This window comes from Hyaena hyaena, unplaced genomic scaffold (assembly GCF_003009895.1).
Source record: "Hyaena hyaena isolate Hyena2069 unplaced genomic scaffold, ASM300989v1 scaffold_24, whole genome shotgun sequence".
NCBI classification, from domain to species: Eukaryota; Metazoa; Chordata; class Mammalia; order Carnivora; family Hyaenidae; genus Hyaena; species Hyaena hyaena.
This window is the reverse complement of record NW_024080656.1, coordinates 2085250-2103854: the sequence shown is the minus strand read 5'-3', so window position 1 is coordinate 2103854 and position 18605 is coordinate 2085250. Positions and strand designations below refer to the sequence as shown.

Genomic DNA, 18605 nt, shown 5'->3' with positions numbered 1-18605 from the left:
TTAGTTTGTTTTAAAATGGCAAACTATTTTTATTCTAAATGGATATAATTATTAAAGGTGAATCTTTTCCATCTGTATTTAGCATTTGCATGTCTCCTCTAGAGAAATGCCTATATTCAGGTCTTGAGGCCTCCCACTCCTCCTGCCTATTGTTTTCTAAGCACTTTTTATATATGAAGACTGTTAGTCTGTATTCACTCCAATTCCTCATTGGGAAATAAGCCAATCTTTAGTTTGATGTAAAGGAAATGTCCATCTTAGTCCTGTCTGGCCTTACTCTTCTCTTATATTGTAATGCTCATGTTATCCTTCCCTTCTGTTCTGTACTAGTTCACTTCCGGCACCTAATCTACATCAAGCCAACCCCTTCCCCACAAGACAAGATATTCAGTCCGCTCAACATACAACTGCATTTCACTTCCATCTACTACCTAGATCTTCAACAACCTGCTTCAGGCGCCCTCTACTCAAACTGGCTCAAGGGTTCAGAGCTTTGGTTAAAGGCGAGGTCTCTATTGCACCACTTTGGTTTGGGTCGGAGAGTGAATTAAGTTCCAGACTGCATTCTGCCTGAAAAAGCTGCAGAAGTCTCTAGTTCTAGGTTGCCTCCTGTAGTTCGGTGTTAGAACCCCCTACCTCCGTGACAGCAGTACTGTAGCGTGCCGTACCCAGCGCGATGTGTTACACTACGAAACCTTCATAAGAGTAATACTGTGTATTCTTGGGCTCCCTTGGTCTGTTGAAGAAACACTGCTCTGGGTCTCATGACAACACGTGAGTATCGTCATTAACTCAACATAAGGCTCTGACTTCGAATTTTATTTTCCGGCATCACAGTATGTATTATAATCTGTGAACACAATTTGATACCAGGCTGCTCAAATCAATGGTGCTAATACCCTCTTATGTATGCCAGCAAAAACAAACCCCAACAGCCAGTGAAAAATGGATGATTTCATAATGAAGGATGAAAACCCCTTTTGTGCCTTGGGATCTATTATTAACCAGTTCCCAGCCTAGCAGCTGCAGACATGGATACGGTTCTGAGAACTGCTGTCCAGTGCCTCACAGCAGACCGAAGACAAAAGATGTGAGATCTCCTGCTTACATCAATGAGGTCAGGTAATTCAGCAGCCCTGACCCTTGGCTGGCCACCCCTCCCCCAAGCCTTTTATTTTATTTTATTTTTTTTTACAAATAGTTTATTGTCAAATTAGTTTCCACATAACACCCAGTGCTCATCCCCACAAGTGCCCTCCTCCATCCCCACCCCCCCCCCCCCCCCCCCCATCCATCAGTCCTCAGTTCCCCCAAGCCTTTTAAATTTAATTTACTCTTAGGGATAGGGATTCATCCACTCCAGAGGGTATCTTGATGCAAATCCTTCTAAATAAAAGCAGTCCTATTCTCAGGTGCATAGTGAAACAGCTCTGTTCTCCAGACTCAAGCAGGAGATGTGCATCTTATACCTGCCACAGACAACCCTTCTCACATGTAAAATGTAGACATGTAACATTTGCCTGTAATGTTTCAGGAAGATCAAATGAAATCTAAAGCAAAACAAAACTCTTTGCACTGTAAATAGCTGATACCAACAAATATGTGCACAGGTTTGGGATACACATGCTGTGTACATGGGGCTGAATCTGTTGGTTCCAACTTCTAGAGCAACGTCAAGTATTTGCCTCTTTGCTAACAGACCTAGCCTTAGAGATCTGTCCCTTCTACCTTTAAAAAAAACTCGCAGTGAATTCTATTCAAAAGTGACTAGCTGCCTACATCCCGCCTGAGGTCACGTGGTGACCTTGTCACTTCCCAACTGCACTCTGCAATAGCTTCCCAGCATGTGCCTTACCCCTCCACTACCAGTAAGAGGGCATAGTAGAATCAGGACGATGGGCTCTGGGTCAAATTCTAACCCCACCATTTCGCTCATAAAGCCTTTCATGACGTTTCTAATGCCCATAGCAGTGACAACTAAATCCATTTAGAAATGAATGACACATTAACCTACCACATCTCTTACAATTTAAAGACATTATTTAAATCACTTGCATTTTTAAGTTTTTACGTTTTATTTAAATATAAGGAAACTAATGCATCATGAGACTTGTAATCATAAGAGATTACAAGTAAAGTCTCACAGAAAGCATCTGCCCTGATGAAAGTGATTTATTTTATTAAAAAATAATTGTAAAGATACGTCTATTTGTTCAGAACTGTATCTCATGAGTAACTCGATTGCAGGGGAAGGGATATTTCTCATTCTAGAAATATTTCAGCTAATAAAAGAAAAGTGAGTGGTAGAATTAGAATATCCCATTTTGAGACTCTAAGCTGACCAAGGCATCACTGGACAATAAAAGTCTGTGCAGAATTCAAATATCACTGCACAAAGAAGCAAACTTGCTCACTGTTCCGTCTACACATCTAACCAGCACTGTGCTCCCAATCTGGTTGTTTCTAAAATGACTCACTATACTTTCAGTGGTAGCCACAGGATACGGAACAAGAGAAGGTGAGGGACACGCAAAGAAAACGGCACACTCTGAACTGTTAACAAGACAGCCCTTTCTGGAGGGGCGGTGGGGTGGGGCAACTTCACACACATCTCTGTGCCAATTTTTAAATGTATTACTTCTATAATTAAAACTTTTAATGAAAACAAGAGGGAAGCTAAGCTAGAGAGAAACCAAATTTAGGAAGAGAATCAAGCACATTAGCATAAATCAGGCTTCTGTTTACTGATTTGCAGGAAAATGTATACTCTTTAACTACTGTCCTATCTCTGAAGAGACCACTTTGGCTACTGTCATTGACCTTGTCTTTGGGTTCTGGTCCAGAATCAGAAGAGTGGCTGCAATGTCTCCAAAGTGCCTTCCATATAACTGAGAAGTCATTTATGCACTGAAAGAATTAGAACTTAGTAGCTTTTGTTACACACGGGGAACTCATGCACCGGGGATACAGCCCTCCTTTGAAAAGAAGGCTAAATAAAACACAAGTGCGGTAGGAAATCGCGTTCTCAACACTGACCGCAGTCTTAAGTAGAACCAGTAGGTGGCGCACTACAACAGGTATTAGAGCCTAAGGACAAAGGCAGTAAAATGAGTTTGCCAACCTCGGGGTCTTTAAACCAGTGGGGGTTTTAAGCAGGCCCAGGAATTCTGTTAACCACTTTATGTGGGCATCCCAGAGATAAGGAGGCCCCAAATGTAGTTCTATTTTTTGTCCAACAACTATTTTCCAATCATTAATACATTTCCATCTTAGTTGTATTTAACTTGCCAAAATCATTTTCCATAACTGGAACAATGTCACCTTCTCGGTTTTATTTTGCTGGGAAGGGCTGATCCAACTGCATTTTCCCCCAAAAGGAAGAAAAAGATTTCCCTTCACTCTCTCTACTTACACTTCGGACTTTTCAGAAGTCAAAATAAGGGCCGGACTTTTGCCAAAATGCAAGAATGCCTGATTTATGTATTGAAAAGCTTTCATGAATCATTTACATAGTGTCAGCTGCAATATAGTTCCTTCTCACAGCCCTATCCTGTCCCTCCACCACCCTCCTACCTCAACAGTGGCTTTATGAGGGCACAAATGGGGTGCGAAGCTTAGAAATAAACACAGCCCTTAATGTCAGAGGCGACTATGATGTCACCAAACTTCCTTTGAAAGTAGCTTGTCTTGAAGCTAGAGCAAGTTTTATTACAAAAACAATCTTATAAATGACTGCCCCTTCCTTAGAAGCATGACAGAGAAAGAGAAGAGAGAGAGAGGAGAGAGAAAGAATGTGTGTGTCTCAAGCAAAGTTTCTTGTGATATAGCAAAATTTGCAGCTGACGTTCTCCCTTTTGGGGGCTTTCCGTATCTCTTTCCTCAGGTCCTCAAAGGGTCCCTGCATTATTCTTCCCCGCTTGGAGTAATCTTTGTTTCCCAGCTGACCTCAGCAAGGTGTAGGGAGAGAAACAGTCTAACCAAAGTGCGACACCATCTGCAAGTGCCTTAAAGTCTCCCAAGGGTTTGGACGTTAAAGGAGGAAGTGCACTGCCTTCCCCCACCCTTTACTCCCCAAAGGAACTGCAGGGGATAAAAGAAAAAATAAAAATAAAAAATAAAAAAAATTGTGTGTGTATGATGTGTGTGTGTGTAATTAATTCTTGGTCAGGAGAAGAAAAAGGCAGGCAGGGATCCTTACAGCTGAAGTTCCTTTCAGAAAAAACACTTTCTTCACTTCTGTGACCAAACTCTTCCATAGCTCCAGAGGAATCAAATATTTAATGGCCAGGAGTATAGGCGACAGATTTCAGAAGGCACTTTTAAGTTGGAGGCTCCTTCCAGAACAGCCAGATGCTGGCACCTTCCCGGAAATGTGCCCCCTGTTTTCGTATCCCTGCTTGATTTTCACCTACCTTAGTCTTCTATTGTTGGATTGAAAGGAAAAAATTCCATGGAGCGTTTCTAAATCTTTGCCCCTCACAAATGAGATTGAGCTATTCTGCCTCAAAATGTTTTGTAAATGGGAAAGAAGTTAATTATTTAGTTTTAGATTAAATATAATGATCCAGAGAGCAAACAATCCGCCCTCTCTCCTCTCTCTGCTAACAAGCCACCCAATTTTACTTTCCTGCCTCCACCCATTTGCTCCACCCTATGGAGTGTTGCCAAGGCGAGTCCGACTTGTCCAAACAGGACATGGCTTCAGATAAGATTCTGTCCACACCCTGTACTTCGGAAAGACCGAGTGAAGCAATTGATTTTGCATGTAAATAAGGACAGGTGCAAAGGTAACAACCAAGCAAAATCCCTACACAGTTCCAGACGGAGGCCCAGGGAAGCAGGGGTGGGAGCCCAGGAAAACCCAAACCCATACCCTTCAGGTAAACTCTCAAGTTCAATGCTACCTGGTTAGGAGCATTCCACACCTTTCCTAAAGAAATTTTCTCAAATGCAAATCGTTCTGCCTACTAAGGTTACACAGTTGTTTTCCTCCTTCATGTGCTCTGTCAATTCCGTGTTTTAGTTTCAAGGCCAGGCAACTCAAGATCAACTGAAAAATGCCCACGATGTGTAATAATCCTTCAGTGTGCGTATCTTCCAAGGCTGGCCTCGGCCCTCACACTTCTCTTCTGTGAAGCGTTATATAATCAAATCCAGACGGGCTGCGTGAGGCCACACCGCCTCTCCTCTGCCTCTTCGCTGGTGCCCTATCACTGGAGACCCACCCCACTCTACCCCAAGGGGCCTCCACCCATGGGGCCCCACCCTGGAGGCAGTGGGAGGCTGGGAGGGACCAACTGGCTTCGGTCAGCAGCCAGTTCCTGGAAATTCCGGCCTGAGCAGGGATGGCTGGAACCTTAAAAATAACCAGAAACAACCATCAGGGTGGAGGTAATTCCCTCAGCTCCTGAGGATTCTCCCTTAAAATGTTACCTCTCAGAGCCACCAAACCTTTGGATTTGAAACCGTGAGCTAAAACTGCCCTCTCCCTTCAAAAGTAAACAAAAGAGAAAAGAGGAAAGCACTTTGAACCACTGCTATGTGAGAGAATTAATTCAACGTGTCCCAAACCCAAATCTTTCTTCTCCTTGCTCCTGGAGCCTCAGAAAGGCTGCTTGCTGCCCTTGCGCCCCCCCCGCCCCCCCCCCCCAGCCCATTTGCCTTATTTTCTGGTCATTCACCATGGAAACCTAGAGGTCATCTTTCAAGTCTTCTTCCTCACCAACTTTCCTTTCCATTCCTACTACTGCCACTGGGAGCCAGGCCCTCACCGCCTAAAGACTGTGCTACTGGGTTTTCCCTCCACTGGTCTCCCCACCGCATCTCCTTGTCCTTCCAATTCATCCAGATCTTGCCACCGACAGTTCTCAAAGCCGTCTTCTCACCAGTCTTGCCCAAGCTCACAACCTTCCTCCAAAGGGACCCCCAGGGCATGCAGCGCGGGTCCAAGCGCCCACGCTCCGCACCCCCTTTCTAACCAGCTGCCCCGTGCTCAAGGCGCCCCTCGTGCTGGCTACCCTGTTCCCCCCACCCCCATGCCTTTGTTCATTTTTGGCCCTGATGCTGGGCAACCAGTGTGGAATGCCCCGTCCCCTTCCGGCTTATCTAAATCCTCCTAATTCTTCAAAGACCAGCTCAAGGCCCTCCCTGCGCTGTGCTGTGCAGCCGGCTGACTGCTTCCCCAGTGGATCTGAGGCCACCCCTTCTTACCTGGATGGGCGGGTCTTTTAAATAGTTTGTCTCAGACCACCGCCTGGATCAGAGCACCTGAAGGAGTGCCTTACACTTCCTTTGGGGGGCAAACGGTGGGGGGGGGGCCCTCCAGAGTCCCCACAGGAGGCGAGGCTTGCTCACCAGATGGAAGTTTTCTGGCAGGCCTGCGAAATGGCTGTAAAAGCACTCAGCCCATAGTGGGACCTCTGCGGCTTTGCTTTTCCTTTTGCCTTGGAGGACACTTGGAATCTCCCCTAAATAAGTAACAGGGGTGAGAGGGCCTCGCCTGAAAGGAAACTTGTTAAATCAAACTTCCTTAAAAAATGTTACTGCTCCTAACCTTGACTTGCCCATTAGGGGTCCTCCAAAGACCTTATTAGTATCATCCTCCAAGAATTTTTTATTACCTACCCAGAGAGAGCCTCTAAACAAATCTAGTGTCAAGGTCTCTCACCCTCCGTTTTAAAAACTAGAATAAAAGGGGGGCGGGAGGGAAGAAAGAGGAAAAAAAAAAGAGTGAGGGAAAAGACAATTGTGTGTGTGTGTGTGTGTGTGAGGGAGGGAGGGAGGAAGAGAGAGTTTGTAGGTTTTTTTTTTTTTTTTTAAGGATACTTCTATTGACCAAGGAAAGCCAGGGGCTAGGTGATGTCACAGGTTTCCTGTGATCAAGGATGATCACCGTCTTCAAGACTGACCATCTCCAGGTACTGCTGTTCTTTACATGGACTGTGTCACTGAGAGCCTATCAGGTGGTGGGTACTACTTTCCCATTACTTATGAGAACAATGGAACAGAGAGGTAGAGCAATCTGCCCATGGTTATGTAGCTGCTAAGTTATACAGCCAGGATTTGAACCCTAAGCAGTCTGACTTCAAAACTGGTGAACTTGGCACCCTAGTCTGCTCGCTCCCCAGGCAGAGGACAACGTTACACCACAAACATCAACCAGGGGCTAGCTATTCCTGCGAACACATACCCCTGTCACGAGGGATGTGGCACGCAGAGATGGAGTATTTACAGTAGTGGTGATTCAACTCCCCCCACCAGCCCCTGCCTCTTAGTGTGCACGTTTGGACATAAGATCAAAAGACACGTTTTGAAGGCCCCAAATTAGGCTATTATTCTTACTAGCCAGTGCACCTGCAATTGGTCCATAAAACTGCTCAGAAAAAAAAAAAAAACAACAACAAAAAACCTGGCAGCTTTACCCAAGTAAATACGGAAATCCTCATAATAACTGTACAAAGGTGGAAGGGTCAGGTCCTCATCCCCATTTTAGAAATGAGGAAATGGAGGAACAGAGGTGAAATGACTTGCCCAAATTCGCAGAGCTGGCTGGGGTTGCAGCCAAGACCAGAGCCGCGTCTGCCCGCACACATAGGGCTCTTTCTGCTCTGCTTCAGAGGACAGGCCATGAGACCGACTTTTAAGGAAAGTCATCTCAAACTGGGGTCACTCCCCGGGGACAGAGAGTATGGGACGTGCGCAGTGCCTGCTGGCCCAGGTTAGGCACTGCTGTGGGGAGGTTCCAGAGGGTAATTAAGATTTCAAAATGCCGTTTCAGGTTAGATCACTCGGGACCTACTCCATCCTGTGGCATAACTGATAATAATGACTGCACATAATTTCAGATTAGCTCTAATGAGTAGGTGCTCAATAAATACTTGTGAGATGAATAAATGAATGATGTCCAACTACCCTTCTTACACGTGAGGATAAAAAGAAGGGCAAGGGCCTCACGGTGACTGTATACCAGGTGCAGCCTGAAGAGCATCTTCTAAAACCTAACTCGCAAAGCTGATGTGAAAAGTCTGGGAGGCTCGGGAGAGGAAAAACTCCCTTGTTTGGAGGAAGGAGCAGAATAGGAACTTGAACTTGGTGAGGAAAGTAGTTTTGGGGTGCAGAGCTTTGGAAGGTAGCAGGGTGTAAAGCACAAGAAGAGCTGAAGGAGTGGATTTCGGTGATTAGACCCAAGCACAGTAGTTAGTAGACCGAAGGTGTACAGGCCAAAGGGGAAAAAACCAGTAGTTCAGTCACAGGTCGCTCTCCAGGGTAGAATGCACTGCCCTCAATGTCCACTTGGTCTCTTATGTCTAGATTTGGCTGAACTCCACTGATCTGGACTGAGACTAGCCCCAGGCCATCCCTGGAGATCCCCAGGCCTTCCAGAGATTGGTAACCCCCTTAAGCATGTCCCAGGCTAAGCTGGAACCTCGAGGATCCTCTGGTCAGGGGGCTGCCTCGGGAAGCACTCCCCCTTCCTAAAAACCAGGGTAAGAGTTAGACCCAGGTTTGCTCAGAATGCAAGGGCAGAAGGGCCACTTGACTTGCCACAGTCAGTCTCCAGCTCCCCTTAATAATTAGGTGGAGGAAATGATAATGTATGCAGCCAGCCAACACAATAGAGTGAGTTTCAAAAAGCTCCAGGAACCTGTTTTGCTAGAAAATGAACTTTACTACTGAACACCCTGACCAAGGGATACAGAATATACAGATTTTAGTATATATATTTTTAAATGTTCCACAGAACTGGTAACATTCCAGAAAAAGCATAGATCCAATTAAAAGGATACTTTTGCTTTGGGAGAAAACAGTCCAAGTTCTGGGGCAGAACTGTGGCTATAGCATTGTGTCCCTTTTTCATTACTACCAAATTTCAAGGAAGGAGAGTTGGGGGGGGGGCGGGCAAAGCTACCTCCTCAGACAATGCTCTCCCTTATCAGGGCAGACTGCTGTCTGGTTTCCTGTCTCGAGCTCTGGCATTACTGCTTTAGATGGAACTGGGGTCTAAGAAAGGGACAGATCAGGCTTGAAAATGAGAATGCTTAAAAAGCACCACAGTCCTCCTGCAATTCACTCTAAGATGAATTTCGACCAGAACATTACACATTAGCAAACCAGATATCATTGGTTTTATGCCTCTAGGGAATTTTTTTTTGAACCTAGAACCAATAAATATGAAGCACTTCAGAAAAAAACCCAATTTCCAGAATAATATTCCTAGTATTTCAAGGATAAGGTTGAGTATATTTATTTTTTCTTAAACACAACTGGTGTGAAGAAAATAGAGTAAGAAATACCACCTAAGAAAGCTGTTCTTTATAGCAAAAATGTTGATTTGGAAATATTAAGAAGGCAAGCATCTAAAGGGGAGATGGAAATAAAATGGAATGAAATTAGGAATAATGATTTGCATGGTCAAGAAATAAAAAGATTATTCTCATTTTTTTCCTTTTGCAATTATAGTAACTATCAGACTGGTATAATTCTTCCAAATTGTTCAGCCTTAGCACTTTAAAGCTTGCAAGGGTTTTTTTTCCTGATCAAATACATTAGACCGTAATCATGTCTATTAACTAACCACCTCCTTCTCCCCCCAAATGGGGAGGAAAGAATGAAGCTGCAGTAAGCCAAATAATAATTCTGTCGGCCAAATCTAGTGGGATTGTTAATAGCTTTGGAGCTAAAATTGAAAAAGTTGCTTCAATTTGGGTTACTTACAGATTTGGCTGCAAAAGGCCTCTTATTCTACAAGTCAGCTTAATATTTCAAGTTTGCTTCTCCCAAAAGAGAAAGAGTAAATCCTATTGAAAGCTTCCAAAACTCCCCATCTTTTTTCAAGGAAGGTCGTTAGTAGCCTTCTAATTGATAGTAGCTTTCCTAATATCTTATTATAAATTTCCCTTTATACATAAAGAATGTATGTAGTGGCACGTGAAGTTAAAAACCAAAGTGCTACTCATCAATTTGGGGGAGGATTTTGCTTTGCTGCCTTAGCAACTCTGAATTCATTCCATTAGAGAACACTGTAGATATTTCCTTCTGATTTTATAAGAAAATCCAAAAAGAAGTTTAAAAAGAAACTTGCAGGTTAGTGTTCTTATCCAACTATTTCTTTAAAACTTAGTTTCTGGGGAACCAACAGAAAAATTCAGCAGGTTTTGAAGAGTTAACTCAGAAATGTGTTCTCCCACAAATGACAGAATAGAGCCCCCCCCCCAAAAAAAGTGGGATTATGAGAAAGTTGGTGATGTACAACAATAAAAACAAGAGCGTTCTTCTGTTTTCAAAATATAAGATTAAATTTTTCCAAACTATCATTAAAATGAATTTCTAATTTCCAGTTCTCCCTTTCTCTGGGCTTTTTTATTCTTAAAACAGGCCAGAAATCAGATGTAGAATACATCTTTGTCCTCAGGAAAATTATCCTAGCGCTCACATCTTTGTCTTTAAAAGAATGATCCTGGGCTTTTCTCAATATATCTTGTGTGTTTTGTTTCAATACTTTTTCTAAAAGCCTAGTCTGCCAAGCCTGGTTCCACTCTCCATCCAGTGAAGGCTCCTCTGCCTTGAGCTCCAGTGTTACTTGTGAACAAGATCAGCGAGGTCTTCTAAACCCTAAGGTAGTAATCCCCCCTCCAAAATTGACAGCTTCAGGGCAAAATGCCTATCTCCCAACAAACAGCCTACCCACCTCAAAGCAAGAAATGAAAAGCAAATAAATGCAACCTCCTTTAGATTTCTAGCCCATCTGTACACAAACGTCTCAAGATCGCAGTCTGGTCAAGATAAATTTAAAAAGGTACAAGTATTTATTCACTCATAGAAACACACTGGAGCAAAGGGTATATGTAAAAAGGTTAACTGACTCCTCATTATGACATAACACAGGCATCTTAAGCAATCATAAGTGTGTAGAGACATGATAACTCCCTGGGTGGGGATCAGGAGTTTAGGGGCAGGGACCATGGCCTGGTCTGGGCTACTGATCTACCAGAAAACAGCCTGAAACAGGAAAGAGCACACATATGCCACTTGGAATGTATGACGCAAACCCCAGCCTTGAAACAAAGAACAGGAAACAGCTCTGCTGGCTGTACTGGAGAGCAAGCACAGAGAAACATTTAGCCGGCCCTCCCTGACCCTATATTCATGAGCAGCTGGAGTTTTTTAAGACAACAGGGGGGTGGAGGTGTTTGTTCTATGGGTGTGAATAATAACACCAGCTTTATACAGGGGACCTGCCCTATTTACAAATAGGAGCTTCCACATACAGTAAACATCATAAGTGAACATGTGATTTTATCATATTCAGGCAGCAGAGACCTTCCTAATTAACACCAGCCTCCCTCCCCATTTCTTTTGTCTCTTTCTCCCCCATCCCAATGGCTGGTCCCTAGCCATGATCAAATGCTGGGGTAGGGTAATGATTACTGTTTAGCCTCAGCATCCCGAGGAAAATGAAGAGAGCACTATTAAAGAATTTAGATGACAACTGGGTTATCCCACATACCTGAAAACTGAACCAGTTTTAAGTGTCCCTTATCTACAGAACTAAATTCCTAGACACAGCGTGGGATATCTAGAGTCACCCCAAAAGTGTTTCATTTAACCCCAAAGTGTTACACAATCTCTACAACAGAGTATCGATTTTTAGAAGATATCCTAAAATGTCTATTTTCCTTTAGGTATATTTAAGATAGTAAAATCCATTCATAGTCTTTCCCCCATTATTATGTCTATTTTGTTAGTTAGCCAGGGCTGTTCAACTCAGGTTTCCATGATCAGAGATTTAAGAATCTGTGTGTAGACAAAACTACAGGTAAAAAAAAAAAAAAAAAAAAAAAAAGGCATCACTGTGCCCATAGCAACCAGAAGACTGGGTTTTAATTTAGAAACTTTGCAGTGAAAAAACAATAGCATGTTTTATATCTGACAAGATTTTGTGGTCTTACCAGCTACCACTCTTTGTTATTCACACTAAGATTTTTATACTTGCATTCTCCTTCATGAACACCAACTGTTCCTTAAAGTCTATCTTTACTGAACTCACAATAGTACACTAGGCTTTTTCTTCTAATACTTCTGCTGCAGACCCCACTGACTGTAGAAATTGAGATATCAGTTTCTCTAGGGAGTTTAATCAAACATCTCATTTCACGTTTCTGTTACCAGGCTAAGGTCAACTAACACACTCCATGATTCAAGCCAGAAGAAACTCATTTGTCCACTCTGTTTAAAAAACAGTAATCTGCAAAATTTTGGAGATGTTAACGTTCTCAGATTGTTTTTCCTCTAGAAGCAAGTCTTCCCTCTGGTTAGGCGGATTATCATTCAGAAGGATTTCTTACAAAAATGCTGCGCAAATTCAAACAGAAAGCACTAAAAATTTAAAAAGAAAAAAGGTAGAAAAATGCTCAGTGGAAAAACCTATAACGAACAACTGACCTGTTCCCCTACTAGATTTTGCCTAATAATTAGATACTAAATGTAAATGAAGTCAGAATACCATTAACATACTTCTCCCCAAATACCAGACTCTCGTGAGAATATAATCAATATATTCAAAGCATCTTAGGTGATAGTAGTGAAAAAATACATTCTGAGCTAGTAAAAAATCTAGTGTAAAACGTTTATTTTAGTGAAATACAAGAAGGTGTGCAATTTCCAATTTCCGTTTAACCTGACTTATTAAAAATAAGTCCAGTTTACATGTTCTCCATCTATTATTGCTGTGTATTGCTGTAAAATTTAAAGCAGAAGGTCCTCCCGGATATCTGCCAAAGAAGCGGCTAGGACAATTCCAAGTATTATCTGCCATCTCCAAGAAAGCCACTCTGAAATGTTAAGCGAATCCCAAGGGTCCAGGTCCAGGGATCAGCCTCGGTCCCCACACAGCTCGAGTCCCTAACGCTGCAGGCAGTTGCCTAAGGCGCTCTCCGCCTCCAGCCTCGCTGCAATCCTCGCTCCAGGCACTGCGGCAGGTTCCCTCCGTGCCCCCGAGGAGGACTCTCGAAACGCGGCCAGCTCCTTTTCTCCTGCCCCCGAGGATCCAGACGCCCTGGCAGCTCCCGGGCTCCAGGACCGAGAATGGGATGCCGCCTTCAGTGCCCACGGCCCCAAGTTTCTTCCCAGAGGGCCCGGGAGGCTGCTCCAAGTTTTGCTCCGGCGGGCGAGCGGTCGCGCGCCCCGTCCGAAGAGGGGGGCGGCGGGGGGCGGGGAGGGGAGGGCACGGGAGCGGGGGGTGGGGGACCCGGAGGGGGAGGAGCAGGAGTGCGCGGCCTCCGTGCTACCTTTCTCCAAACAACGTTGCCACACGCGGAGAGCGCCGAGATTTCTGGGGCTTTGGAGGGAATCGCGAGGGAGCGAACGAGCGGTTGGGCGGCAGCCGGGAGACCACACAGGTGAGCCCCCGCCCGCGCCCTCGCCGGGGCCGCGGCGGGCGCCGCCGGTCTCGGTCCCCCACACCGCGGGGTCCGCACAGTGGCTCCCTCGAATCCAACACTTCAAACCGCTGAACCCGGGGCTCCCCCTCCCCCGTCGCCTCTCCCTCCGCCCCCACCCCCGGCTGCGAGGAGCTGTTGCACTTTCCCAAGCCCACAGGCGCCCCCACCCCCTCGCTGCACCCCCCCCAGCCCCTTCCCTGCGGGCCCCCCAGAGAAAAAAAAAATGAGACCGGACGAGCCGAAAGGGGAGACAGCAAGAGTCGGGGCGAGGAAAGGTGAGGGAGAGGGGACTTACTTTTCGAGGCGCGGTGCTGAGCGCTGCAGACGAGAAATAAAGGCCCGGATCCGATCTGCCTTGAACCCCGCGAATGCAGTAATGTCAGCGCGCCAGCCCGGGCGGCGGTGGCGGTGGCGGCCGCAGGGCACAGGGACGCGGACGGGCGCGCGTGCGGCAGGCGCTCGCGCTGCGCTCCGGCTCGGGCCCCGGCTCCGCGCGGCTCCGCTCCTGGCTCCCCTCTGGCTCCTGGCACCAACTCCGGGCAGTCACATGACGCCGGCGCCGCTCGCTCTGCGAGCCTCCCGGGGCTGGCGGGGTAAGTAGAGGCTGGGACCCGGGGTGGGAGGGTCAGGGAGGGGAGAGGGAGCCGCCGCGGCCGCCCGGGCTGGGCGGGTCCCCACCCACTTGGGTGGAGGCAGCCGCCGGAGGGGTCGGCCGAGTCACTCGCGCAAACACGCACCCCGCCCTGCGCCCTTCCCCCGCCACCCCCGCCTCCCGCGCCGCCTCCGCCCCGCCCCGCCCAGTCACCCGGGGACGGCCTGACAGACACTCATTATTCCCCCGAGCCGGGCGCCGCCCCGCCGGCCCAACCTGTCCGGCGAGGCGCGGCGCGGCCGAGGGGCTGGGCGTGAGCGGCGCGGCCCCCGCCCGGGAGCCTCCGCCCTCCGTGCCCCGCTCCCCGCCCCCCGCCCGGCGCGGCGCGGCCCGGCCCGGCCCCGCGCCCCCGCCCCCGCCCCGGAGTCCCCGCCCGCGCCCCCTCCCTGCGCCCTGCGCCCTCCGTCCCCCGCCCGCTCGGGACCCGCCGCCTCGCCGCCGCCCCAGCCCGGGGGGAAGGAAGGGCGGCGCTGCCCGCTCCGGGCGTCACCGGGCTGCAGCCCGCTGCGCCGCTTCCAAAACACACAGCCGGGCGCGCGGGCCAGCCGAGGCGGGGAACCCGGGTGGCCGGGCCATCAATCAGCCGGCTCCGGCGGGAAGGGCGGCCCCGGGCGCGGCGGGAAGGGCTGGGCCCCGCGGCCAGCGCGGCCCCTCCTGGGTCGAGAGCGTGCAGCCCTCTTAAAGAAAAAGCAGAAAAAGGCACCGGTGGTGAAGGAGCGCGGGACGGGGTGGGGGATGGGGGGTGGGGGGCCCAGGCGGGTTCGGGGCCGAAGAGCGGCGGGGAAGGGGAGGGCGGTGGGGATGACTTAAACCCTAACATGGTCCCTAGTTCCCAAGGTCATTTGACACACTGTTAGAGCGCTCTTTCTTTGTACCCGGGGTGCCTGGTCCCCTCGTCGTCTGCCCCCCGGAGGGGCGGCCCCGGTGGCATCCCCCTCCCCCCAGGACTTCTTTGAAGGCCCGGAGACGCCTCAGGCAAACTTCCCACGGGCCGGGCCCGCCACTGGAGCGAAAAGGCAACCGGTAGCAGCGGCATTTGCTCAGCCAGGCCTGCGTGAAAACTTGGCAAACTTCGGTCCGGATCCTCCCGCCCGGAGGGACAACTCGGGGCCAGCCGAGGGCTCGGCCCGGCCACCTTTTCATTTCGCGTTGCTTCCCTGGGACCCAGCGCGAGCAGCGAGCTCGGTGCGCGGCGGCGGAAGTGCTCCTTGCTGTCCCAGCCGGGCCCCTGGGAGGGAGCAGCGTAGTCCCCGAGTTTAATGCTTTTTGAATTTCTTTTAAACAGTATTAATGTAATAAAGAATGCAATAAAAAGAACAAAGGACAAATTGGTTCAATTGTTTTAGTCCTGTGTAGTGTTTAAAAACGCCCTGCTTCAGTGTATGGCTTGTTATTGCTTCAAGATGTTTTAAAGGCCCTTTAAGTTCACCATTCTCGCTTTGATGCTCCATCCAGGCATGGTACTACTTAAAACGTAGAGATACAGTATTTACCGAGCCCCTTCGTGCAGCTACGCAGTGTTATAAAATTAATACCGGGTAACCTCAAGTAGTGAAATTGCGTGTTATAAGAAATGCACATAAGAGACCACGTGGAGAACGCCCAGAACTGACACTGGTTCATGTGCCTTCCTGCTGTCCTATACGTTTAATTATTTTATTTTATTTTTTATTTATTTTCATATTTTTTGAGAGAGCAAGCCCGCGCCCACGCGTGAGTGGGCGAAGGGCAGAGAAAGAGGGAGAGAGAATCCGAAGTGGGCTTCCCTGCTGTTACCTTGGAGAGCCTGAGGTTGGGCTCCACCTCACCAACCATGAGATCGTGACCTGAGAGCGGAAGAAAATCAAGAGCCCTACACTTAACCGACTGAGCCACCCAGGTGCCTCAAGATTAATATTTACATGTAAAAGAATGAGGAGGGTTTTTTAAAAATAAATAATGGACAAATGCAAGAAAGTAAGTTGGGTTCATGTCCATTACCAGTTGCAATTTATTGATGGCTGACATCATTACATGTTTGATTGTATGGCTTAGGTTTGTATTGGCTGGAAAACCGTATTAGTGATGACCCGCGAAATCACTTTGTATTTTGGTGTCTGGCTCATAGCAGGGGCTCAAAAAACACAGGCTTTGCTCAAAGGACAGAGTGGTAAAAACCTGAAGCACATTAACCGTGCTGTTCATGTGGGTGTGGACCCAAAGGAGAAGAGTGAACTAGGTTTGAGAGAAGTGTGATCCAAGATAAGTAGGGAGCGGCTTCGAGATGGAAGGTGGGGGAGGGAGAAAAGTCATAAAAAAAGTTCTGTTAATGAACACACTGTGTTCAATGCCCTGTGAGAGACAGCTGCAACACAACTTGCACAAAAATGAAGGATCTAGTGAAGGAGATTGCCATCTGTCCAGGTATTGCCTGAAGTCATCCTTGACTCCTCCCTTTAGCCGGTCAGAGCCCTGTCATTCACTTAATCCTGGACCTCCTCAGTCACTACCCACTCCTGGACCGCCACTCTGATCCAGCCTATTGCCACTGTGTCTTGGTGGTCACCCTATTCGTAGTGGGACTGAAGTGTGGGGAAGAGAGTGGAGCAAAAGAATAAGAATGCTTTTTCTAAATCGCAAACCTAAACGTGTAGATCTCTTCCTTACATTCCCTCCGGATAAAGTCCAAGAGTTTACTACTCGTGCTGACCTGGCCTCCAACTATCTTTATAAACTCCTCTCTTCCGGTTATTCCCCAGCCCCCTCTTCCCTCCAGCAACACTGAACTTTTTCCCCTTTTTTCCTCTCCAACTCACTCTCCCCACCTCTGGCCCTTTGCACATGCTAATTTTGCCAGGTAGAATAACTTTCTTTCTCTCTCCCCTAACTCCTGGCCTCCATTTATTTGTCTACATTCTATCCGTCCTTTAATTATTGACTTAAATGACATTTTCAACAAAAAGTATATTCTCTTACCACTGTCCCTCACTCCACCTTTGGATGAGTGGAGGTGCTCCTCCCTTCTTGGTGCTCTGATAGCACCCATGCTTCACTTCTTGTAACACTTTCTTATACTTAGTTATTTAACTTTCCAATGGCACTGAAATAGAAATTCTGTGAGGTCATGGACATTGTCTTTTTGGCAAAATTGTATCTATGTGGCCCACCTGTTAAATGAATATTTGTAAAATGAATAAATGTCAGCTATGAATTAGGAAGAAGTCATTCAGAACTAAAGAGTTGAGAGAAGAGTGGCGGGCTTCAGGGTGGTAGTGGCCATGAACTGTCCCCTTGAGATAGTGAAGAGGAGGGAGGAGAGAGTTTCCCTCCCTGAATGCCTTTGAGCAGTAGAGCGAGATGGTAAAAGTGGTGCCTAGATCTTCTTTTTATCCTTAACATTAGCACAATGCCTGCACAGCCTCAGGTGTTCCAAACATTCCTGCATCAACGAAATATCTCAAGTGTGGTCCCGTGGTAGCTGTGTCACACTTGTCCGTTGGTTTAGGTTTGGGGCAACACATGCTGAGGGAAGGACACCCCTCCCTGGCCCCAGCCTCATTGCCCCCCACCAGTCGCTGCAGCCCCAATCTCCCTTGCCAGTGACTGGCTGGAGAGTAGATGTATGACCTAGTTCTGGCCAGGAAGACATGAAGGGAGGTGTGCTGGGGCTTATTTTTCATTCTGATTAAAGAAAACTCTTCCAAGGATAAACCCCCACACCTGCTTTGGGAGTTATGTGAGGTTATGATTCTTGAAGCTATGGTAGTTATCTTGTAAGCATAAGAGGAAATCAAGGCTTCACATTTCCACACGGATAACTCATTTTTCATCATTAGTTTTCAGCTCAAATATTACACCTTCAGAGATGACTTCCTTGGCCACACAACCTAAAATATCCCTCCCTTTCCCATTCTCTCTCTAGTGGTTCTTGTTCATTTTTATCTTTTTGGTGCCTTTCCTTCCCCATTAGAACCTAGGCTCTAGGAGAGCAGGGACATTGTATTGTTTGCTTCTATTTCCCAAGCTCCTATGACAGTGTCTGGTAAATAGAAGGTGTCCCCAAAGCATTTGTTGATTCGGGGCCGACAGCTACATAGCAACGTGTAGCAACGGGTTCAGAGCTTGGTGGACCCCAGCCACTGGAAACCTCAGTTCTGTTTCAGGAGGTCTCTTTCCACTCCTCACGGACATATTCTTGAGGTTCCGTCTCCTTCTCCCACTCTCTTTCCGAGCTTTCCCATTCTTTCCCCCAGGAAAGTTTTTCCTTTTCCTTTGACAAAGTTATGAAGACAGGAAAGTGTCATGTGCTTAAGAAATGATGAGCAACATAGACACATCTACATTAAAGGATAACAAAACCATACAATTTTTTTCTTTTTTCTTTTTGGCCCTGCTAGCTTTATTGAGATATTATTGGCCTATAACATATGGAAGTTTAAGGCGTACAACATGATGGTCAGATACACATATATGTTGCAAATGATTACGACAATAAGATTAGTGAATATTTCCATCCCCTCCCATAATTAGTATTG

The 18605-nt window shown here is 47.1% G+C and overlaps 1 protein-coding gene across 1 annotated transcript in view; it reads right to left on the bottom strand.

Annotated features, from left to right (window-relative positions):
- The window catches only part of KLF3 (Kruppel like factor 3), a 34623-nt gene extending 20483 nt beyond the window's left edge, over positions 1–14140 (bottom strand). The window contains exon 1 of the mRNA XM_039226979.1: positions 13735–14140. The gene's annotated coding sequence lies outside the window, so the exon portion shown is untranslated. The remainder of the gene's footprint in view (positions 1–13734) is intronic.
- Between the last annotated feature and the right edge of the window lie 4465 nt (positions 14141–18605).